The sequence below is a fragment of the Equus caballus genome, chromosome 3, assembly GCF_041296265.1.
Source record: "Equus caballus isolate H_3958 breed thoroughbred chromosome 3, TB-T2T, whole genome shotgun sequence".
NCBI classification, from domain to species: Eukaryota; Metazoa; Chordata; class Mammalia; order Perissodactyla; family Equidae; genus Equus; species Equus caballus.
The window spans coordinates 60,404,882-60,430,943 of NC_091686.1; the positions used below are offsets into that span (position 1 = coordinate 60,404,882).

General features: G+C 41.2%; 1 protein-coding gene across 5 annotated transcripts in view; it reads left to right on the top strand.

Moving 5' to 3' along the window:
- The window catches only part of TMEM150C (transmembrane protein 150C), an 85,040-nt gene that overhangs the window by 33,823 nt on the left and 25,155 nt on the right, over positions 1-26,062 (top strand). The window contains exon 2 of one of the 5 annotated variants that reach the window (XM_070263613.1): positions 22,119-22,203. The exons of the other annotated variants lie outside the window; for them this stretch is intronic. The gene's annotated coding sequence lies outside the window, so the exon portion shown is untranslated. The remainder of the gene's footprint in view (positions 1-22,118; positions 22,204-26,062) is intronic. 5 annotated transcript variants of the gene reach the window in all.

Sequence of the window (26,062 nt, forward strand, 5' to 3'; positions counted from 1 at the left end):
ACCCTTAATTTGTTCCTGATTTTACAGAGAACACCTCTATTATGGTTTCATCGTTAAGAGTGATTCTGGCTATTGATTTTACAGGGACCTTCTTTTTTTTTTTTTTTTGAGGGAGATCAGCCCTGAGCTAACTACTACCAATCCTCCTCTTTTTGCTGAGGAAAACTGGCCCTGAGCTAACATCCATGCCCATCTTCCTCTACTTTGTACATGGGATGCCTACCACAGCATGGCGTTTTGCCAGGCGGTGCCATGTCCACACCCAGCGTCCAGACCGGCGAACCCCGGGCCGCCGAGAAGAGGAGCGTGAGAACTTAACCGCTGCGCACCGGGCCGGTCCTCACATGGACCTGCTAAAAATTATGTTAAGGAAATAGCCTTCTGTTCCTAGTCGTCTTAAAGATGCTTTTTTTTCTTTTTTAAAATAAGGAATGGATGTAGTATCTGTAGGGAGGAAAAATTCTTTTTCCTTCTACCCCTCTATGTTCTCTGGCTGGGGCCCTGCAAATTGACTGGCAAAAGACAAATGAACAAGAGAAAACAAGGTTATGAGCATGTGCGTCCTGATTACACGTGCAAGCACCCAGAGATGAGGAACTCAAAGGGGTAGTTAGAAATTGCGGTCTAATATAATGTTGTATGTCAATTATGCCTCAATAAAAAAGGAGTTTGGGGTCTATATACCTAACTTGCCATGGGAGGGGGAGAAGGGGCACTTATGGAAAAGCAGATGACGTCCTGAAAAGATGAAAGGGCCCTTGGGAGAATGCTGAGAGACACGCTAGGGTGTGATAATGTCTTCCTGGGTGCGGTGCTGACGTTCTGTCTCTGAGAAGAGGTTAGAGTTGGTTCTGGGAGGGGATTTATGACAATTGAGTTCCTTTAGGAGGCTCTTTTTTTGGCAGATAAGGGATTTCAGGAACTCCAATGCCTTCAACTCAAGATAATTCTTATGTCAAAGAGACATATTCTGGGGTGGCATGTCCTGACCCCCTGCAAATCTTACTCGATGCCTTCTCCGTGTTTATTTAAGTGATAATATTATCTTCCTTTTCTTAAAAAAAAATGTATATTAATAAAATTCCTAACCCATCCTCACCCTTCTGAAATAACTCATACTTAGTTATGGCTTATTCTTTTCACATGTTCTGAATTTTAGTCCCTGCAAAAGCAATCTCTCACCAACTGTGAGAGTTTTAATTCTAAAAGGTAGCTTGCCACAGTTGTCAAAACCAAGGTTTTAGAGTTCAGTTTTGAGTACATAGCTAAATTCAATAAAGGGAAAGTTCTAGGTGGTAACCTCTTCCAAAGCAAATCAGATTTATTGATATTAAAACTTGTGCAGATAGGTAACTTTTTTTCTGATTCAATTTCTTTAATCAGAAAAATTCCTGTGGTTTTCTAATTCATTGAGGGACTGAATGTGCTTTGGTCTTGAAGTCTCCTTGTATGTTTTTTCAAATCTGGCTAAATACTCCTTAAACTACAGTCATTTAAGAAAATTATCAAAGTACTTGATATCCATCAAGTGATGCCGGCTCGGTGAGCTGAGGAATCAAAAGAAAGACTTCTTGGACTCTCAAGGTCTGGTAGTAGCACTCCTTTATTCAGAGAATAGCAGGGGGACAGGACCCACGGGCAGTGAAGAGCTGCAATGGGTTGAGGGCAGGGCTAAATTTATAAGGCATAGGTATGTGAGTTCTTTCTTTTTTGTTTTTTTTGAGGAAGATTAGCCCTGAGCTAACTGCTGCCAATCCTCCTCTTTTTGCTGAGGAAGACTGGCCTAAGCTAACATCCATGCTCATCTTCCTCTGCTTTATACGTGGGACACCTACCACAGCATGGCTTGCAAAGTGGTGCCGTGTCCACACCTGGGATCCGAACTGGCGAACCCAGGGCCGCTGAGAAGCGGAACATTCGAACTTAACCGCTGCGCCAAGGGGCCGCCCCGTGAATTATTTCTTTACAAGACAAAGGAAAGGTCATGTAAAAAAGTCGTTAAAATGGTATCAGTGCAGGTGGGGTCTGGTTACTGAGTGATCCTGTAACTTTGGATGTGAATCAGGTGTGATCAGGTCAGGACGTCCTGAGGATGATAGAGATCAATATGTAGGACAGGGCGCCTTGGGCTTCTCTCCCCAGGGCACTCTTGATCCTCATCACAAGTACTGCCTGATGATCAATCCATGTATTGAGAAGATGGAGCCAAAAGAGATCTTTCTGAACTACTCAATAGACTTACTCACAAGATCTAAGGACAACAATAATTGTCCTTTTTTTGTTGTTTAAGGGCATATAGTGTGGATATGTAAAAAAAATCAATAATTCGTAATTTTTGGTAAAGAATCATAAAACTTCATTGATTCAAAACTGTGAGTTATCTTTTATTTTTATTCAGAAATAAACTTGGCCTATAGTTTTCTTTTTTTGGAGGTATGCTTATCACTTTTGGTATCAGAAATATTCTGTTTCCAAAAAAAATTTCTTTGAAAATTTTTTCCATGTTCTAGTATGATATCTTTAACTTTAATATTAGCTTTTCCTTAAAAGTTTGAAACTGTTAAAGGATAAAATTCAGAAAAAGGTAAATTTATGGCTTTCATACAGATATAAAAATAAACACATGTTGTAGACTTTATTGTACTCATTAATCAGTGAGGGACCCAGGTCAATGTTATAACCAGTTAGGAGAGATCTTTAGAAATGGACACATTTATAGACCCACAATGCTGAATTGTAGATAAGCGATATTGAATGAATGAATAAATGGACAAATAGAAGCAAAAGTGATTTTTTCATGGGGAAGGGGGAATCAAAGTTCTACCAGACAGAACAGAATTTGCATGTCTATAGACAAGCATCATTTTGCATTGCTCTCAGTTACCTGTAACTTACTGTTGTGAAATAGCTCCCATAGAATCGGATAACCTGGAGGGCTGGCCTCTAGATGATGCATAGTTTTCCATTGAACACAACTTTTTTCCTACAAAAATGACACATTAGTAAAACTAAAGAAATCATTCATTCAACAAAAGTTTGAATTTCTATCCAGTGCCAAGAAGCTTTTTCAATTTCTTCCTGAATTTGATCCATTTGGACTGTCTACATTTAGAGTCAATTTCAGAAATTCATATTTCCTAGAATATAATCTGTTTCATTGAGATTTTAAAATGTATTAGTGTTCAATTGCTTATACTATTCTCTTATGATTTTTTAATAATCTGTATTTTCTAGAACTTTCTCTTTAGTACTTTTTGAATTCCTGTGATTCAAATATCAAAAACTATTGAAAGTTAGACAGTGAAAGTCTCTCTCCTGTTTTTTCCTCCATTTGCCTTAATTCTCACTCCACCCAACCAGTAACTCCTATTTGTTTTATGTTTATGTGTGTGCGTGTATATATATAACTAAATACATATAGTTTTATATATATTGTTCTCTGTGTGTGTATCTGTATGTGGATACACACCCTGATCAATGTAAATACATATTATAGATACTTTCTAACCGTATTTTTGCATATTTTTATTTTTATTTTTTAAGACTTTTAAAAAAAATTTTCAATTTTTTTTTTTTAAGATTTTTTATTTTTCCTTTTTCTCCCAAAGCACCCCGGTACATAGTGTGTGTTTTTAGTTGTGGGTCCTTCTAGTTGTGGCATGTGGGATGCCACCTCAGCATGGCTTGATGAGCGGTGCCATGTCCACGCCCAGGACTCGAAATGGTGAAACCCTGGGCTGCCGAAGCGGAGCATGCAAACTTAACCACTCGGCCACGGGGCCAGCCCCTATTTTTAAGACACTTGATTTGTCAAATTTTCTGTGGTGGAGGTGGTGGTAGTTTAAGAACAAGCTCTTGGATTTCTTTATGTTAATTTGCTCTTTTTTTTTCATTGATTGTTGCTTTTAACTTTATTATTTCCTCCCTCTTTGTTTCCTTATATTTGTCTCTTTTTCTAAATTCATGATGAGAATGCTTCTTTTTTTCTTCCTTCCTTCCTTTCTTTATCATAATGAAAATATTTAACACCACCAGTTTATCCCAGAGTATAGCTTGGGCTGCATCTTCCTACATATTTGACAAATCCAGAAATGCATTATGCATTATCTCTAGCACTGAGTATTGTCATTTTTATAAAAATTTTTACTGACTTGGTAGGCAAACATGTTATCTCATTGTCTTATTCATACTCTTGTATAGGCTCTCCACTGGCTTCTTGTCAGCCTGTACAAACCATTGTGCTCAGTTTTGTCATAGTTCCCACCCAAAAAGACCTTTCTTTGATTCTGCTCTTGTTCAAACTATTGCTCCATCTGTCTGTTTACCAACAAAGCTCTTGAAAGAGTACCTCCCATTCCCTTCTCAACCCAATTGTAATCTGGCTTCTGACCTAGGACTCTATGAAAATGGTTCGTGCCAGTGTCACCAGTGACCTCTGAATTGCCAGATCCAATGATCTCATCTTGTTTCTGGTCTTTGTTGAGCTCTCAGAACATTTGATCTTGTTGACCATCTCTTTCATTTGAAACTCTGTTTCCCTGGCTTTCATGGCAATATTCTTTCCTCCTTTTCCTCAGCATCCATGACTACTTTTTCACCCTCTCTCCATTGCCCCCTAAACATGAGTGTTCTCCCTGGCTGCATCCTTTCTTCTCATCCCGCACAGTTTATCTGGGTTATTGCCATGGCAACCTTGGCTTGCATCTTGAATCTTGCCTGGAACCTCTATGCAGTAGCTCTCAAATTTCTGTCTTTAACTTCACCCTGTCTTTAACTTCACCCTCTTTTTTGAGCTACCAGTTATTATTTCTAACTGTCTCATTCTCTTCTGAATGTTCCAGAGGCATCTCAAGTGCAACTTGTCCAGGCTATCAAACTTGTCCGTTTCCTTAGGCGTCTTGATTTTCTTTTTGTTATTCCTATCTTAGTTAGTAAAGCCTTACGTGTTACTAAGTCTTTATCTCTGCTCCCTTGTATTATGCTGCGTCTGCCTTGCCTTGGATGCGTGACCCATCCATCTTTTATGCTCTTGTATATTGACTGTTGATCACTGCTAGAGAAAACTCTATGGAGACAAATTCAGGATCTCCCATCTAATTTAGGCCTTCAGTGTGGAACAGGATGGTTTTTATAAGTCTGCTCACTCTCCCCAAACTTCAAAGTGATTACCCTCTTCAGACCCCTATATCCCACTGCCTTCTCTCTCTCTCTCTCAAGAGATGTCTTCACCCTAGCTTTTTACTTTCACAGAGGAAATGGAGATTACCAGGATGAGTTTACTGAGATTTCCACTCTCCTGTGTTTCACCTCTTCCCTCCTGTGGTGGATAATCCTCAAGTACCCTTGAGCCAGTTCCCATACCTCCTGCAGGATCTGGAGCCGTTGGGTGCTCATTCCCTCTCTCCATGTTTTCAACCTCTCCCAGCTTTCCCATTGGCCGTAAAATATGCTTGAATCTCTCTTTTTGGAAAAAGAAGCTTCTCTCTTGACCTCTACGTAGATCTCCCTTTACTTAGGACTGCATATCTTTCCTTCCTTTCTTAGCCAAGCTTCTCTTGAAAGTGGTCCACGTTCACTTCATCTACTCCCCGCTCCCTGTCATCCTGCATCGTCACAGTGAGACTTCTACCCTACAATTTTGCTGAAACTGCTCTGATAAAAGCCATCACTGATCTATTAACTGGCAAATCCCTCGGCTTCTCTTCAGCCCTCAACTTGACCTCCCTGAAGTCTTTGAGACAGCTGACGCTCCTCCTTCTTGAAACCCTTCTGTGGCTTCCATAGCAAAACTGTGTCTTGTTCTTCTCCTGTCCGGCTGATTATTCCTACTCATTCTCCTTTGCAGCATTCCCTTTGTCCTCCCATTCCAGGTGTCCCCCTTCCTCTGTCCTTGGCCCTGCTGAGCTCTGCTCTCTCCCTTTCCCTTCCCACTTGCTCATCTCCTCCCTGTGTGTGCTCTCCTGAAGTGGTGTATCCCCTGCACTTTCATGGCTCCCACTGTCACCAGTATGCTTAGACTTCCAAATCAGTATGTCCAGCCTGACTGTCTTCCTGAACTCCAGCCCTGGATTGTCACCTGCCTTCTGAACATCTCCACTTTCATGCCTCAAAGACACCATGAAACTTGATTAACCAAGATGATGGGCAAAGAGGGCCAAGGAAGTCGAAACAGTAAGAGAGAAGGGAGAACAAGAGAGGGTCATGGGAAGGGGAAAAAAATTGTAAACAAATTTTCATGCTTCTCTTGCTTTGCCCCTGCTGTGTCTAGGGCACTGGCCACCCCCATCCCCACTTTTCTCCACTAGAGCTGTGGTTCTGAATGTGGTCCCCAGGCCAGTAGCATCAGCATCACCTGGGAACTTGTTAGACATACAGATTTTCAGCCTCTGCCCCAGTCCCCGTGAATGAGAAACTCAGGAGTGAGGCCCAGCGATCTGTGTTTTAATAAGCCCTCCAGGTGATTCTGACGCCTGCTGATGGTTGAGAGTCCCTGCAGCAGTGGGTTTCCTGTTCATTCTCCACGGCCCGGCGTCAGTGTTACCTCATCTGCAGAGCCCTCCCCGATGATCTCAGACAAAATTAATGACTTCCTCCTCTGTTCTCCCACAGTACTTTATTCATGCCAATTATACAGCACTTATTCTATTATACTTAGCTCTTTAAGAGTCCTTCCTCCCCCATAGATTATAAGGTCTAGGGTTATTATTGATCTTTATATTTCCAACACAGGGCACCGCGCCTGGCATGAAGCAGACGTGTGTTACATTATCACAAATTACATCCGTTTTTTCTCCCATGACCCCTTTCACTCCCTCCTGACCATTTCTTTTTCTTCCTTGAACCTGGCTTCTGTGTATGAGTAAATCATCAGGATGAGATCTTACCATCCAAAAGCAATGTTTTCATTGGGTCCAACTTTCAACCCCTTCATTTCTCTGAGTCAGGGTTCAAAGAGAGAAGCAGAACGACAGGTGGAGATAGATAGATTACCTGTGATGGCCTACAGGGTTTTGGACTTACGCGATTGTAGAGCTGGTTAAACTGGGCCAAGCTGTTGTCTTCACGTCTGTGCTGGAGCTTGAAGTTCACAGGGCAGACATTTGGGAAGAGAAAGATAGATGAAAAGGGGATGTGTCAGGGGGAGGAATACTGGATCCAACAAGCACACAATGGAACTCATGAGCATGAACTGGAACCCATGAGGACAGACTGGAACCACGTCAGTTCTCCTGCCTCCAACCTGGAGGAAGTGGATGTCCTGCCACAGAAGTGGGTGCCTCCTGCTGTCCCAGCGGCTGCCACACACGGAGGAGGGAGGTAGCAGATAAACAACCACGTGCGGGAGTTACAAAAGCGTCTGCCCCAACCTTCCGAATGTAAAAGCAAAAGAGCTCTGTGCATCTAAAATTATTCCAAAATAAATGTGGTTTGTTTTTAATGGCTGTTGCTTCACTTTCACCTCCAAATCTCATGTGAAAAATGTCTCTTGTAGCCCACTCTCACCAGAAATATCCCAGCAAGGAAATTCTGGAAAACTTTGTTCAGGCTAGCCAAGTTGACACATTACAAAGCCACCACAAAATGCATGTATCTGATTCTCACATGCCTGGTATTTACTCTCTGAACTAAAAGATCTGAGATAGGAGCAATAGTTTGCAAAAAGAACCCACTGTGGGCTGGGTGGTGAGGCAAAACCCTTCCTAGATTGGCTGGCAATGGAATTGGTTCCAGAGAGATGGATAAGAATTACATGAGGACATCCCAGGGGAGAGAAAATCATGACTCAACGGAAGACCCTGAGTCGCCAGTGAAAGGCATAATTATGCTGAGTATACCGTCTGTACTGAGGTAAGATAGATTTTAGAAAGATTATCAGTAAGAATTAAAAGCAAAACCATCTGAATTTACTTAGAACATCATCCACACATTGTAGTTAACGGAGGGTTTTTTGTAAGTAGCAAGTGTAATAAAGGATAATAGAGTGTAGTGGAATGTAGTGGGCAAGAGCTTGGACTCAACCCTTTACTAGCTGTGTGACCTTGAGCAAGATATTAAACCTCTGTAAGCCCTTGTATTCTCATTTGTAAATTGGCAATAATAGTCTCTACCTCATAGAGTTGGTGCGATGACTTAGAGAATTCCTGCTGCCAGTATCTCGTCATCACCGCTGTTGTTGTTACTGTTGTTGTTATTATTTCCCTACCAATACTTTGCAGGCCGGTTGATTCCAAAGGCTCAGTAATACCTTTGACCTCTCTAAGTAGCAGGTCAGTTTAGCAGATACGATCCAGCATTGATTGCCAGAAATTTGCTCTGCTTATTTTTATGCTTCCTTTAGATTCAAATATAGTTGCCCTTGTCTCCTCAGCCCCAACCCGAAAATGCATTCCTGCGCTTTCCTGTAAAAGCTCTCTTTTCTTTGTTTAAGAAAAGGGCTTTGCAGCTTTTCTCTACTCCCTGCTCTCCTAGCCCTTCAGCAAGGATGGTTTTAGAGCCCAGGGTACAATGGCTGGAGCTCCAGCTACCCTGCCCATTCAGGAGGTAGTGGCCTGACCCACTCTCATGTCCTAGAGGGAGGAATGGGGTGATGTTAAGGTGATGGTGTGGCCTCCCTGTAGCAGAGTCTAGGGACTTGTTTTGTGGGGCCGTGGAAAAATTGACCAATGTTTGCCCACAGCCGTGGGTATCATTTTATAACCATAGCCAGAAGCTGTTAAGTGTTTTTCTGCCTGAGAGAAAAGACTGGCTATCTCTTTATCTTTGTTAAACAATAAAAAAACAAAGAATGGAATGTTATCCTTTAATTAAAGAGCTATGCTAAGCTCTTTCTTTATCCTGATTGTCACTGAGTTTTCATAGATCTTTATCTCCTGTGTATCTTCACTCTCATTCCTCTCTCCTCCCATCTTTAATTGGGTTTTCTGGTTTGTGCCCACTTTAACGGGAGACAAATCACTGAAGTAGAATTTGGAAATAATATAGTCCCTTCTGGTTTTATTACTCAATTTCAGTATTGATTGGATCCACAAAAGGTACTTTCACTTACATACCTTTCTTTTAGAACAAAATCTACTGATCCTATCAACGCAATAATTATTTTTTCCTTCACTAAACCCAAGCTGACTTTACTACAAGTACAAAATTTCCCTCGGTGGAATAAACTAAAGGGTTTCTATTCATTGAAAGTTGTGTACTGCAGGCCCTACCTCAGCTATGTTTTCAAGAATGAAATCTATCAACCATTTTTTCTGCTTATACCTCCCACCTCCAAAATATTTTTTTATTATTATTTTATTAAGATCATAATAGTTTATAGCATTGTGAAATTCAGGTGTACATTACTGTTTATCAGTCACCATATATATGTGTCCCTTTACCCCCTGTGCCCACCCCCCAACCCGCTTCCCCTCTGGTAACCACTAATCTGTTCTCTTTGTCCATGTGTTCGTTTATCCTCCACATATGAGTGAAATCGTGCAGTGTTTGCCTTTCTCTGAGCGCCTTATTTCATTTAACATAATACCTTCAAGGTCCATCCATGTTGTTGCAAATGGCACAATTTTGTATTTTTTTATGTCTGGGTAGTATTCCATTGGATATATATACCACATCTTCTTTATCCATTTGTCAGTCGATGGACACTTGGGTTGCTTCCACATCTTGGCTATTGTGAATAATGCTGCAATGAACATAGGGTGCATAAGTCTCTTTTAATTGTCAATTTCAAGTTCTTTGGATAAATACCCAGTAGTGGGATAGCTGGATCATACGGTATTTCTATTTTTAATTTTTTGAGAAATATCCATACTGTTTTCAATAGTGGCTGCACCAGTTTTTATTCCCACTAGCAGTGTATGAGGGTCCCCTTTTCTACACATCCTCTCCAACATTTATTATTTTTTGTCTTGGTAATTATACCCATTCTAACAGGTGTAAGGTAGTATCTCATTGTCGTTTTGATTTGCTTTTCCCTAGTAATTGTGATGTTGAACATCTTTTGATGTGCCTATTGGCCATCTGTTTATCTTCTTTGGAAAAATGTCTGTTCAGATCCTCTGCTCTTGTGATTGGTTCTTTGGTTTTTTGTGGTTCAGTTGTGTGAGTTCTTTATATATTTTGGAGATTAACCCCTTGTTGGATATATGATTTGCAAATATTTTATCCCAGTTGGTGGGTTGTCTTTTAGTTTTGTTCCTGGTTTCCTTTGCCTTGCAGAAGCTCTTAAGTTGGGTGTAGTCCCATTTGTTTACTTTTTTCTTTTGTTTCCTTTACCTGAGTAGACATGGTATTTGAAAGATACTACTAAGACAGATGTCAAAGAGTGTACAGCCTATATTTTCTTCTAGGAGTTTTATGTTTCACATCTTACCTTCAAGACTTTAATCTATTTTGAGTTAATTTTGAGGAAGGCGAAAGATAATGGTCTACTTTCATTCTTTTGCATGTGGCTGTCCAGTTTTCCCAACACTATTTATTGAAGAGACTTTCCTTTCTCCATTGTGTGTTCTGGGCTCCTTTGTTGAAGATTAGCTGTCCATAGATATGTGGTTTTATTCTGGGCTTTCCATTCTGGGCTTTCCATTCTGTTCCACTGATCTGTGTGTCTGTTTTTTTGTGTTTTTTTAAAGATTGGCATCTAAGCCAACAACCGTTCCCAATCTTCTTTTTCTTTCTTTCTTTTTTTTTTTCATCTTTCTCCCCAAAGCCCCTCAGTACATAGTTGCATATTCTAGTTGTAAGTGGCCCTGGTCATGCCATGTAGGATGCCACCCTAGCATGGCCTGATGAGCGGTGCCATGTCTGTGCCCAGGATCCAAACCGGCGAAACCCTGGGCCTCCAAAGCAGAGTGCACAAACCCAACCACTCGGCCACAGACCCTGTGTGTGTTTTTGTACCAGTACCATGCTGTTTTGATTACTATAAGCTTTGTAGTATAATTTGAATTCAGGGATTGTGATGTCTCCAGCTTTCTTCTTCTTTCTCAGGATTGGTTTAGTTATTTGGGGTCTTTTGTTGTTCCATGTGAATTTTAGGATTCTTTGTTCTATGTCTGCGAGCATGTCATTGGGATTCTGATTGGGATTGCATTGAATCTGTAGATTGCTTTAGGTAATATGGACATTTTAACTATGTCTATTCTTCCAATCCATGATCATGGAATGTCTTTCCATTTCTCTATGTCATTATCAATTTCTTTCAGTAATGTCTTATAGTTTTCAGTGTATAGATCTTTCACATCTTTGGTTAAATTTATTCCTAGATATTTTATTCTTTTTTGTTGCAGTTGTAAATGGGATTGTGTTCTTGAGTTCTCTTTCTGCTGGTTCATTATTACTGTACAGAAATGCAACTGATTTTTTGTAAGTTGATTTTGTACCTTTAACTTTGCTGTAGTTGTTGATTATTTCTAATAGTTTTCTGATGGATTTTTAAAGTTTTTCTATGTATAGCATCATGTCCACAGCAAAGAATGAGTTTCCTTCTTCCTTACCAATTTGGATACCTCTTATTTCTTTTTCTTGCCTAATCACTCTGGGAAAAACCTCCAGTACTATTTGAATAGGAGTGGTGAGAGTGGGTCCCCTGGTCTTTTTCCTGTTCTCACAGAGATGGCTTTTAGCTTTTCACCACTGAGTATGATGTTGGCTGTAGGTTTGTGATATATGGCCTTTATTTTTTTTTTTTAATTTTATTTTATTTCCTTTTTCTCCCCAAAGCCCCCCCGTACATGGTTGTATATTCTTCATTGTGGGTCCTTCTAGTTGTGGCATGTGGGTCGCTGCCTCAGCGTGGTCTGACGAGCAGTGCCATGTCCGCGCCCAGGATTCGAACCAACGAAACACTGGGCCACCTGCAGCGGAGCGCGCGAACTTAACCACTTGGCCACGGGGCCAGCCCCGATATATGGCCTTTATTATGTTGAGGTACTTTCCTTCTGTACCCATTTTATTCAGAGTTTTTATTATAAATAGCTGTTGGATCTTGTCAAATGCTCTCTCTGCATCTATTGAGATGATCATGTGGTTTCTATTCCTCATTTTGTTAATATGGTGTATCACATTGATTGATTTGCAGATGTTGAACCATCCCTGCATCCCTGGTATAAATCCCACTTGATCATGGTGTATGATCCTTTTAACGTATTGCTGTATTTGGTTTGCAAATATTTTGTTGAGGATTTTTGCATCTATGTTCATCAGCAATATTGGCCTGTGATTTTCCTTCTTTGTGTTGTCCTTGTCTGGCTTCGGGATCAAGGTGATGTTGGCCTTGTAGAATGAGTTAGGAAGTGTTCCCATCTGTTTCAATTTTTTGGAATAGTTTGAGAAGGATGGGTATTAAATCTTCTTTGAATTTTTGGTAGAATTCTCCAGGGAAGCCATCTGGTTCTGGACTTTTATTTTTGGGGAGGTTTTTGATTACTGTTTCAATCTCTTTACTTGTGATTGGTCTATTCAGATTCTCTATTTCTTCTTGATTCAGTTTTGGGAGGTTGTATGAGCCTTAAGAATTACCCATTTCTTCTAGATTGTCCAATTTGTTGGCATATAGTTTTTCATAGTAATCTCTTGTAATCCTTTGTATTTCTGTGGTATCCATTGTAATTTCTCCCCTTTCATTTCCAATTTTATTTATTTGAGTCTTCTCTCTTTTTTCTTAGTGAGTCTGGCTAAGAGTTTGTCAATTTTGTTTATCTTCTCAGAGAACCAGCTCTTTGTTTCATTGATCCTTTCCACTGTTTTTGTTTGTTTCAGTTTCATTTATTTCTGCTCTAATTTTTATTATTTCCCTCCTTCTGCTGTCGTTGGGCTTTGTTTGTCCTTCTTTTTCTAGTTCTGTTAGGTGTAGTTTAAGATTGCTTATTTGAGATTTTTCTTGGTTGTTAAGGTGGGCCTATGTTGCTATGAATTTCCCTCTTAGTGCCGCTTTTGCTGCATCCCATATGAATTGGTATGGTGTATACTCATTTTCATTTGTCTCCACATATTTCTTCATTTCTCTTTTAATTTCTTCATTGATCCTGTGGTTGTTCAGTAGTATGTTGTTTAGTCTCCAGTTATTTGTCACTTTCCCAGATTTTTTCTTGCAGTTGATTTCTAGTTTCACAGCATTATGATTGGGAAAGATGCTTGATATTATTTCAATCTTCTTAAATTTATTGAGGCTTGCTTTGTTTTCCAACATATGGTCTATCTTTGAGAATGTTCCATGTGTACTTAAGAAGAATGTGTATTCTGCTGTTTTTGGATGGAGTGTTCTAAATATATCTAGTAAGTCCATCTGGTCTAATTTTTCACTTAATTCTACTATTTCCTTCTTGACTTTCTGTCTCGATGATGTATCCATTGATGTAAGTTGGGTGTTGAGGCCCCCTGCTATTATTATGTTGCTGTTAATTTCTCCCTTTAGGTCTGTTAATAGTTGCTTTATGTACTTTGGTGCTCCTGTGTTAGGTGCATATGTATTCATAAGTGTTATGTCCTCTTGGTGGAATATCCTTTTTGTCATTATATAATGCCCGTCTTTGTCTCTCATTGCCTTTTTTATCTTGAGGTCTACTTTGTCTGATATAAGTATGGCAATACCTGCTTTCTTTTGTTTGCCATTTGCTTGGAGTATTGTCTTGCATCCCTTCATTCTGAACCTGTGTTTTTCTTTACAGCTGAGATGTATTTTCTGGAGGCAGCATATTATTGGGTCTTGTTTTTTAATCCATCCAGCCACTGTGTATCTTTTGATTGGAGAATTCAATCCATTTATATTTAGAGTGATAATTGTTATATTATGGCTTAATACTGACATTTTATCTCTTGTTTTCTGGTTGTTTTGTATTTCCCTTGTTTTTCATCCCATGTATTTCTGACTGCCATTTCAGTTTGGTAATTTTCTATGATGGTTTTCTCTTTATTTAGCATTTGTGTCTCTATTTAGTGGTTACTGTGAGGTTCATATAAAAGATATTGTAGATGAGATAGTCCATTTTCTGATAGCCTCTTATCTCCTTAGCCTAAGCAATTTCTGTCCCTTTTCTCTTCCCCATCTAAGTTATTGTTGTCACAATTTATTCGCTTTGGTGTTATGAGATTGTGATTGAAATGAAGTGATTATAGTCATTTTTTCTGCTTTCCTTCACTTTATATTTAATGTTATAATTGTTTGCTAACCTGTTCTGATGGAGAACTGCAATTTTCTGATTTTGTCTGTCTGTTTATCTCCTTGCTCAAGGCTTTGTAAACCCTCTTCTTTTTTTCTTTTTTCTTTTTTTTTCCATGTATGAGGGCCTTCTCGATCATTTCTTGTGTGTGGAGGGGGGTCTTGTGGCAATGAACTCTTTTGTTTATCTAGGAAAGCTTTTATTTTGCTATGATATCTGAAGGATATTCTCACTGGATAGAGTATTCTTGGCTGAAAGTTTTTGGTCTTTCAGAATTTTTAATATATCATTCCACTCTCTCCTAGCCTGTAAGGTTTCTGCTGAGAAATCCACTGAAAACCTGATAGGGGTTCCTTTGTAAGTTATTTTCTTCTGCCTTGCTGCCCTTAATATTTTTCCTTTGTCATTTACTTTTGCCAGTTTTACTGCTATATACCTTGGTGAAAGTCTTTTAGCACTGATATAATTAGGAGTTCTTTTGGCTTCATTTACATGTAATTCCAGCTCCTTACCAATGTTTGGGAAGTTCTCAGCTATTCTTTCTTTGTACAAGCTCTCTGCCCCTTTCTTTCTCTCTTCTCCTTCTGGAATACCTGTGATCCTTATGTTGCATTTCCTAGTTGAGTCAGATATTTCTCAGAGATTTTCTTCATTTCTTTTTTTTTTTTTTTGAGGAAGATTAGCCCTGAGCTAACATCTGCTGCCAATCCTCCTCTTTTTGCTGAGGAAGACTGGCCCTGAGCTAACATCTGTGCCCATCTTCCTCTACTTTATATGTGGGACGCCTACCACAGCATGGCTTGCCAAGTGGTGCCATGTCCACATCTGGGATCTGAACCAGCGAACCCTGGGCTGCCAAAGTAGAACGTGCAGACTTAACCGCTGTGCCACCAGGCTGGCCCCTCTTCATTTCTTTTTAATCTTAGTTCTTGCTATTCCTCCATCTGAAGCATTTCTATATTTCTGTCCTCTAAATTACTAATTCTGTCCTCCATATTGTCAGCTCTGTTTTTTAAGGATTTTTGGATTGATTTTTATCTCATTCATCATGTTTTTCACCTCCAGCATTTCTGTTTTTTTTTCTTTTGAGAGTTTCAATCTCTTTTGTGAAGAATTCCCTCTGCTCATTAATTTTATTCCTAAGTTCATTGAACTGTCTTTCTGAGTTTTCTTGTCACTCATTGAGTTTCTGTGTGATAACTATTTTGAGTTCTCTGTCATTTAGATTGTAAATTTCTGTGACTGCAGGATTGGTTTCTTGAGACTTGTTATTTTCCTTCTGATCTGGAGTGTGAATGTATTTTTTCATGCTGTTTGATGGAGTGGACCTTTGCCTGAGCATAGCAGTAGTATCTGGTCGCAGATTCCACCTGCCACCACTGGTGGGGGCAGGAGCTGTGTTTTCTGAGCCCATTGTGTCACTGGCAGTTGTGCCCAACCGTTGGAAGCTGTTCTGACAGAGCCCATCTGCATTTGCTCACTAGCTGCCACTGCTTCACACATGTTGGTGCAGGTGCTCTGGTGCAGTCCCCTGCGCTGAGCAACTGGCCAAGCTGGTGCACCAGGTGGGATGGGGAGGGAGGAGGTCCTTTCTTTCCCACCCGTGCTCCTGCTCTGCCCTCATCAGCAGCCTGCCTGGGTTGCTTGGCTTGGTGGGGTGGCCCCCATGGTAACTAAGCCACCTGGGTGTGGAGCATTCCCATGGGCTGAGAGGCAACTCTGAGAGCGAGAGCATTCCTAGGAGGATTGCCTTTTCCCTGTCTCCTCTCAGAGTCGCACGCTGGCCCCTGCGTGAGGTCCCATGCCCTAGAATCCTGCTGTTGGAGATGGGGAGGAGAACTACTTCCCTCCTTCCACTTCCTGGGGGACCCAATATCCCTGCCTTCAGATGTACAGCTGTGTGGATCTCTCAGATGTCTGTTGTGCTGTGTGGATATCCTCTGTTGGTTAATGAATGTCCTTTTTGTTGTATCTTAGTAGGGGAGAGCCTAAGGGAACAGCTCACTCCACCATGATGCTGACATCACCCCAAAATATTTTTTGAATTCATCGTTTCATGATGTCCCAACTGCTGCTCCTTTGGTTCAGGATACCAGTGTCTCTCTCCAGGAACATTGCAATAGCTTCCTGCTCCCCTAATACTATAGCCTTACTGAAACCCTCTTCACTGATAAAATAAGTTCGTGATCGAATTGCGTTTCTGTGGCTTTGTCTGTACTCTGCCCAGAATGCCCTGTATTTTCATCTGTCTGGTGAATTCCTTCAAGACCATCTTAAATGTCACCTCCTGTGTTAATCTCTTCCCTCTTTCCTCACTGGGATTATGTATGCCTTATTTTGGGTTTGGTGGGGCTTGTTTGTATTATGAAAGTTACTACATTTGCACTTATAATTATTCAGTTGTGTCTGCCTCCTCCTCTAGACCCCTTGAGGACAGAATCCTTGCCCTCTTTGTACCTGTGCCTTTCCTACTACCCATACAGTACCTGACCCAGATATGTCACTTGGTAAATACTTGTTGTATGACTGAAAATACAGTCGTTTTTTCAGGTGGTTATGTAAATAAGAAGGAAAAACATAATAAATAAGTCAATTACTTGGATATTTTTCTGAAGAATCTAGAGAAAGCTGCAAGCAGCTTGTTTGCATTTTAAAAGAAATGGGCTTTTCATTTACAGCTAGAGGATGAAATGCAGGGCTCCCAAGACACACTTCTCTCTTTTTAGAAGTGTGTTGTGTCTCCATAAATGTATAGTGAATGTCTTTGGAAAGAGAAGAACACAGATTTTTCTGCTGCAAAAAAAAAAAAAAAAAAAAAAAAATCAAAGAATAAAATGATACTTCTGAGAAACTTTAGTTTCTGCACCCAATTTTGAATTATAGTCTTGTTTTTAGTTGCTGTGTTTTAATAAAGTAGGTTATTTTGACCCTACCCACTCTTTCCTCTCATTCTTTTATCATCATATAGAATGCTTCCAGACCATACAGTTGGCTATCTGATGCCTCTCAGGGTAGTACACCTTTTGATTTCATGCATTAAGATGCCAACCTTTCTTTGTACCCCAAATAAACAGAATCATCTCTTTATCTCTGTAAATCTATCATTTACCCCAACTGGAAGTAAAATTTCCAGTGCTACTGACCCCTAACTTATTTCCAGAATATATTCTGTGATGTTCTGTTGGAGCTTACTCTCATCATATCAAAAACCATTTCAAGGATTTTCAATGTTGTGCTCTCTCTGCACTGTTTCATCTTAGTCAGTTGTGGATTTGGGTGAGATAACAAGACAGGGCACACCCAGGCTAGGTCACCAATCCCAACCAAAGAACTCGTGAGGAAAAGAAGTGTGGTTAGAACATGGGGATGGCCATCCTTCCTGTGGCCTTCTAGCCTGTTTCTCTACCTCCCATGTCTTTGTATTTCAAGATAATACTGTAACAAAGAGCAAACTTAATCCTCCTAAAGTGCCGTCTTCACCTCATCACTAATAAAGAAACACTCAGTGCCCCCCCATAACTCAAGAATGTAGTCCCCCTTCAGTCCTTCTCCTGATGCTGTCCAGGCCCCACACAGCCTGGCTGCAGACACCTCCCAAACCTTGCCTCCCACCTCACATCTCTTCAACCAAATGCCCCATGCATCAGCCCCACTGCCTCACGTCCTTCTCTCCACAAATATTTTCTATTTCCTTTTTAGGCAGTGTCTCTTTGGTAGCCTTCCTTTCCTGTTTAGTATTTTACAATTTTATTTATCATCCAAGGCCCAGCTCAAATGCCACCCTCTCCTTGGACCCTGCATGGTCAGAATTAGTTACTCGTACTGTAGTGTAGACACAGATCTTTGTTTTCAACTTATGTATAGCAACTATCAAGTTACTCCTTAAGTGTAGTTATTTGCATCGACATTTCTGTTCCTTGAGCCAAAATTCATGCTTTTGTTTTGCTTTTTCAATTCTTATGTTTCCCATTTCCTAGCACAGTGCCTTTCATTCATTCTTCACCAAATATTCATCAAACACCCTACTATGGGCCAGGACTTGTTCTAGACTCCAGGGATAAGAAAAGAAACAAAAGATAAAAATCTCTACCCTCTTGGAGTTTACATTTAGTGTAAGAACAAAGTCTGTTAATAAAATAAATAGGTAAAATTTAGTAATAGGGGCCATGGAGAAAAATATGGCAGGGCAGTGTAGAAAATTCTGAAAGTGAGGGATGAGATTGATTTAAAATGGATGTTCAGGGGCCGGGCCCATAGCCAAGTGGTTAAGTTCGCATGCTCCACTTTGGCGGCCCAGGGTTTGGCCAGTTCGGATCCTGGGTGTGGACATGGCACCGCTCATCAAGCCATGCTGAGGTGGCGTCCCACATGCCACAACTAGAAGGACCCACAACTAAAAATATACAATTATGTACCGGGGGGCTTTGGGGAGAAAAAGAAAAAATAAAATCTTTAAACAAAAAAAAAAAAGATGTTCGGAAGACAAGACACACAGATGACCCTAACAGATAAATGGAAGGTGCTCAGCATCACTAATCATCAGGGAAATGCAAATCAAAACCACAATGAGATATCATCCCACACCTGCCAGAATGATTATTATCAAAAAGACAAGAAATAACAAGTGTTGGCAAGGATGTGGAACAAAGGGAATGCCTGTGTACTGTTGATGGAACTATAAATTGGTGCAGCTGCTATGGAAAACAGTATGGAGGTTCCTCAGTAAATTAAGAATAGAACTACCATATCATCTAGCAATTCTACTTCTAGATATTTATCTGAAGAAAACAAAAGTACTGGCTTGAAAACATATCTGTGCCCCAATGTTCATTGCAGCATTATTTACAATAGCCAAGATATGGAAAAAACCTAAATGTCCATAGATGGATGAATGGATAAAGAAGATGTGGTGTATATATACAATGGAATATTATTCAGCCATGAAAAAGAAGGAAATCTTGCCATTTACCACAACATGGATGGATCTTGAGGGCATTATGCTAAGTGAAATAAGTCAGATAGAGAAAGTCAAATACCATATGATCTTACTTATATGTGAAATCTAAAAAACCCAATCAAACCAAGCTCATAGATACAGAGAACAGATTGGTGCTTTGTCAGAGGCAGGAAGTAGGGGTGGGCAAAATGAGTGATGGTGGTCAAAAGGTACCAACTTCTGGTTATAAAATAAAGTCCTGGGAATGTAATGTACAGCATGGTGACTATAGTCAATAATACTGTATTCTATATTTGAAAGTTGCTAAAAGAGTAAATCTTAAAAATTCTCATCACAAGAAAAAAAAACTTGTAACTATGTATGGTGACAGATGTCAGCTCATTTTGTGGTGATCATTTCACAATATATACAAATATTGAATCATTATGTTGTACACCTGAAACTAATATAATGTTATATGTCTATTATACCTCAATAAAACAAAAATGGATGTTCAAGAAAGGTCTCTTCAGGAAGGTACCACTTTGGTGAAGATTTGCGGGGGTGAGGGAGCAGTCATATGCATTTCTGGGGGACAGTGCAGGGAGGTGCCGGGGGCATCCAAGGTCTGCATGGAGGCCAGGGTGCCTGGAGGCAGGGAAAAGTAGTGGGCAAAGTCAGAGGAGTGGGCGCTGGGAGGTAGGGGCCTGGGCATAATGCCATGTGTTTTGAAAGGATCTCCCTGGCTCCTGTGGTGAGGTTTAGGACCTCTTTGGGATCAGGATTTCCTGGCACATTGCATACGGGGTGTGTGAGAAATTGAGGTGTTTAAGGTGACCCTGAGGCTTTGGGCCTGAGAAACGGGAAGGATGGAACTGCTGTTAATGGAGAAGTGGAGACTGCCGGTTTGTTAAGATCAAGATGATATCTGTGACTTCTGACGTATAAAGGTGCCCACAAAATGTTAAGTAAAAATCTCACACATCTACATATGAGGGAAAATGTTTACCTATCCCGGAAGGATATGTGTTTAACTGTTAACAGTTTAGGGCGTGGCATTCCTGAGGGCTTTCACTTTCCATTTTCCAATCTTTAATTCCGTGTGTATACAATCCACAAGTCCAGTGATATGAGGGGAACAAAAATGCACAAGGCTTGGCCCAGCCCTCAGTGTGTGTAGAAAGAGGGCAAAGAGCAGAGCTGGTTAAGCGAGAGCCGTCGTACCCGGGGAGTCTACCCAGGTCCAAGGTCTCCGCTCTCAGCTTCACAGCTTTCTTTCATCATTTACGAGCTGCTCAAACACTGGAGGCCAATTCACAATGAGAAGTTCATGAGACGTTTCTGAATGGAGTAGAAATGTATTCACTGTGAGGCAAAAGTAGCATTAATTGTTGGCTTAGGAAAATCCTTTCTTAGGAGTAACTCCATTCAGAAAACCATATTATAGGCCAAAAGGGGATTTGGTAAATATAGATCTAGAACAATAAAAGTGAGGATATTTATATCAAGCAAGACTGGTTTGGCAAATTGCTATTCTTTACTGTCGGGTTGTTTCTTTCCAGAAAACAAACACATCCTAGAAGAAAAGCAGCTTTTCCCGTGTCTCGCACTGTTCACACACACTCAGAATTCTGAGGGTTTGGCTCAAGCAGTCAGCACATGTGCCCTTAATTCACACCAGTCAAGGAACAATTCAAGATATTAGGGGGAGCATAGCTGATTTGAGAATCTGAATAACATGCTATAAATTAGTTATCTGCAGAAAGAGAACAGGTTATCTGTTTACTCACGAATACTGTCTTTCTACAAGAAAACTATTTTCTCAGTCTGTTCTTTGTGAGGGGACCGAGTCCTGCAGAGCTGTTAAGGGTGAGTTATGCAGGTACCATGGCTGGGAGGGAGAAGCAGCACAGGCAGGTGGCAAGTCCTGAAAGGCAGAACGGTGCTCATCATGCAGAAGCTGGGCAGCCACACCACAGTGGGGAGGAAACTGTTGGTCTAGGGGTGGTACAGGAACAAAAGGCAGGAATTTGGGAGAGATGGCCTGTGTGTCATAGAAGCTGCTTCCCCGACCTTCCCCCTTTCTTTCCCCTCCTGCCCGAAGGTACTGGGCATCAGCATGTGATCCCTCTTCACAGGGATGTAGAGATGGGCCACAGAAGGGAGCTCCACCTGAGCTGTGAAAGGGACAATTGGGAGAGCACTGTCCTACAGAGGTACCCAGAACCAAAGCCAAAGCATCCTTGGTCTGCTTGGAGGGCCACCAAGGGGCACGATGCTGGGCCAGCGTATTGAGCAGCTTGGAATTCCAGCTTCACGCCAGTCACCGCTTTCAGAGGGTTGGGGAACGCGCCAGTCTCTTAACAGCGCTTGTAGGTTGTTGTTCAGTTTGCACACCTCTACGTGCTTCATTCCTTGGTTAACTGTGGAACCACATTTGTTGCTGATTTTCCTAATTTTGCCCCTAATTCTGCAGGCATACCGTTATACCCTATAGCCTCCTACATGCTTGAACTTAGCATGAACTGACGTCCTCTGTGGGGATGAGGGGTTGAGGAGCATAGAGAAGGTTGATAATTTATAGGGTCTGATCCGGGTGGTTTTCTGTACCGGGTGCTGTATGAAACGAGAAACTGCTTTAGGTCAACCTTCCACAACGTGCGTGCAAGGCCCACTGGCTGTGGAGGAACAGGCATCCGGCAGCTGACTACATTTTACGCGTCCCTGGTCTCACTGGTTTTCATTCTGGTGATGTAGTGGTTCTGGGTGTTTGGGGGAGTTTGGGTTCTGAGTTGTTGATTAGTTCTGGCCGTGGGAAGGATGCAGGGTGATGTATGACCGTCTTCAGTTCCAGTCTGAACTCCACAGAGCAACCTCTGGTCTGGTATATTTCATGTGGTTTTTTTTTTGTCCTTCCAAAGAAGTCATCAGCATAATTTCTAAGAGACTGTTGGAGGGGTTTTTGTACAAGGTCACGCCTTGCTTCACCGAGAGAACATTAAAACCTATCCTCCGTTCTCTTTCAGGTTCCTCACTGAATTCCTAAGCAGTCACCATTAAGCTGGAATAAATCTGCAGTTCTACTTTTTTTTTTCCTGGATCACAAGTGGGGTGGGCATCAGTGATATTAAGACAATTATTGATGACAATAGATTACCGATTATAGAGTGCTTGCCATATGCTTATCAAAGAGCCTTATATGTGTTAACTCCCTTAATCCTCATGGCAGCCCTAGGAAGTAGGTAGTATTATGATCCCATTCTGCAGATGAAAAAATTGAGGCATAGAGACATTAAACAATTTGTACAGCGTCACCCAGCAACTAAGTGGCAGAGCCTAGATTTGAAACTGGAGAATCTGGGTCCAGGACATGTACTCATGGTTCTAGCTCTGTTCTGTGTTCCCACTATAATGGAGTGGAAGAATTATCATTTTGACCATCACCTTTGGTATAACACGTCCACCAAGCAGCTGCCAGTTTGTTGGGTGAGGACATCCAAGTTCAGTGTTTGGGGTTTGACATCACACGCATTAGCCCTGCATTTCTCAGCCTTAGCGGTCCGCCACTAGCCATGGTAAGAGACCCCCTAAATTTCCTTCTCAGATCCCCTTCTCTTGAACTTACTGGACTTATCTGTCCTTTGGGGATTTTTCGTTTGCTCTGGTTAGTTTCATGTTTGGTTGTTTCTCTTCCTTGAACCAGGCCTGAGGTGGTGGTGTCAGAGCCTAGCAAGGGGGTGCCAGCACTGTGAGGAGTCACTGTCTCTTTGGCACTTGGCGCTGTGACTGTGGGCCAGAGAGGGTGTTGTGATGCTCTTTCCAAGTTGTGGACCAGAAACTTCTGGGCACAAGGATTTCATTTTCAGTTAGCTTGTGGTCAGACTGCTTCACAGGGTTTTGTGTGTTTGTTTTTTGCCTTAGGGATAGAAAGCCACATGAAATCATTGCATATGGCAAAGAGCCTAGAAAAGATTCTTTACACCTGCTGAATCAGGCATGTCGAGAGTAATCACCTCCTTGTCATCTATAAAATAAAATTAGTAACGTTGCCCAGCCTTTTTTATACCTCCCAGGATACTGTGAGTATTCCTTTGTTCCAGATCTATAAAATACAACTAGCTCTTTAGGGAAAAGGTATGTTTGTGTATTTATAAAACTTTTGTAAAAACTGTATATAAAAGATTGGTCACTGCTAAGTGAGGAAGCCATTCCCTGGCCTTCATTCTTCCACGTTCTTAGGAAACCACCTAGTCACTTGGAACATCTGATTCACCAGGGCAGGAATCTGTTAAATTATTCTTGCCTAAGAGTCCACGCACCTCTCAAGTAGCTCATGCACAGAGTGACTTTGTCATTTCTATATGGAATAATGTGAGGTGTCAGATAAGATATTTGGGTTGCAGTTAACAGAATATCTGAATGTTTTAGCTAAAGTCAAAGGTTCAGCTGCTATAACAAGAAACCCAACAATAATGTGGCTTAAAAATGGAGTGGTATTTTTTTTTCTCATGTAACAGTCCAGAGTCAGTGTCCCATATCAGTGGGGGAGGTTCTTGATAGCCAGGGTTCATGACAGCCAGGCCATGCTCAACGTGGCTTCTTTGTTCTGGTCATCACCATCTCAGCCCATTGGAAGGGAGTGTTTGAGAGATGTGTGTGCCAAGCCAGGAAGTGGCACACATCTCTTCTGTTCCCATTCCATTGGCAGGAATTTAGTCACATGGTTACTTCACCGTGCGGAGGAGGCTGGGCAGCTAAATGCCTAGCCATTCTTCTAACACAATGGAAGAAGGAAAGAATGGATTTTCATAGACAGCCAACAGTGTTGCTACAGTCAGTTCCTCTGGGCCTTAACTATCAGTGAACGCCCTACTTCCAATACATAGAACACACTCGCTTCATCCCAAGGGAGACGAACAAAAGCCCATCCAGTAAATGTATGACCTGAAAGTCCATGGTCCCTGGGTAATGCACAGTCCTTTCCGTCAGGTTCGGATGTGGTTCCTAATGGTCCGGCAACCTGTGAACTAAAAGGCAAATTATCTCCCCTTCTCCACTCGTACTCGATATACAATGGCAGAACAGGGGTAGAAAACCACAATTAAAATTCCCATTCAAAAAGGAGGAGAATGAAATGCACACAGCAGCCCCGGGCCCATAGCAATCCTGGAATCCTGGGGCAGGTAATGGGAGGGTCCTCTCCCTGGCGCAGGAGGAAGGTCCCTGATTAGACCCTGGCTCTGCTCTTCGGGAGGCCCCCTGTGTCCATGGTTCTGTATGTCCCTAGGCCTTGCCCTTGGGGGAGGGGTGCTCTTCCTTTTCAGTTTCATCTTTCACCAAATCTGAAGAAGGGTGTTGGGGATATGCCCTCCTTGGTGGCTGTCCAGCTTTTGCAGCCCACTGCCTGCTGATGTAAATTTGGAGAGAATAGCGGTCACCAGGTTTCATGGCTTGACTATGGTATCCTTGCAAATACAGTTCCCTCAGAAACTCAGCTGGCGTCTGATCTATTAACTTCCAGACAGTTCGCATGCTGCAGTGTCTTCCAAAGTTTCTTCCAAGACCTGGGTCTTGAGCCTGCTTTATTTCTTTGCTTCCTTGCCCTCCACACCTCCCTCTCTTAGTTTAGTGGCAGCTGTTTTGAGGCCTCTGGAACTAGACTTTGGAGGAAGGCAACACACTTTTTCTCATCTCAGATCTCGTGCTGTTCTGGGTATGGAAGCCATTGGCTTTTCCAGCCCTTCAAGGCACCAAATTTGTACTCTTCTGTACAGACTCTTTTCAATCATCTCTCCTAAATTTATAGGCTCAAAAGGAATGTGGTCTGCCTTCCAAGTCAGACCTATCAGGTGACAGTTTTGTCTTTTTTTTTTTTTTTTTAATAATCCAGAGACTTTCTTGGCACAGACCAGATTTTTGTAAGACATTTCCCCGTGTCTCTTCTTTTTTTTCAATTGTGGTAAAATATCGTAACATAAAATTTACCATTTTAAGTGTATAATTCAGTGGCATTAAGTACATTCACATTGCTTTGCAACCCTCACCACCATCCATCTTTAGAACTCTTTTTATCTTGCAAAACCAAAACTCTGTACCCATTAAGCAATAACTCCCCACTCCCCCTCTCCCCAGCCCCTGGCAACCGCCATTCTATGTTCTGTCCCTGTGAATTTGACTACTCCACGTAGCTCATATAAGTGGAACCATACAGTGTTTATCCTTTGGTGACTGGCTTATTTCATTTAGCGTAATGCCCTCAAGGGTCATCCATGTTGTATCATGAATCAGAAGTTCCTTCCTCCATAAGGCTGAATAATATTCCAGTGTACATATACCATATTTTATCTATTCCGCCATCAATGGATGTTTAGGTTGCTTCCAACTTTTGGCTGTTGTGAAAAATCCTGCTGTGAACATGGGTGTCAAACACCTCTTCAAGTGTCTGCTTTCAGAGGTATGTATCCAGATGTACATATCCTGGGTATATATATTTTGGGTATATATCCAGAAGTGGAATTACTGGATCACATGGTAATTCTGTGTTTAATTTTTTGAGGAACCACCACGCTGTTTTCCACATCAGCTGCACCATTTTACATTCCCAGCAACAGTGCACCTGGGTTCCAATTTCTCTACATCGTTGCCAACGCTTGTTATTTTCTGGGTTTCTTGTTTTTGATAATAGACATCCCAATGGGTGTGACGTAGGACTTCATCTTTTTTTGATGATGTGTTGGGTTTTTTCTTACTTTTTTTATTATGGTGCAATATCTATAACATAAAATTTACCATTTTAATCATTTTTAAGTGTACAGTTTAGTGGCATTAATTACATTCACAATGTTGTACAGCCATCACCACTCTAAAACTTTTTCATCACCCGTTGATGAAGTTTTTAAAAGTAAATTTTAGACATTATGACAGTTGATCCCTAAATACTTAAGTGCATCTCTAGAAAATAGAGACCTTT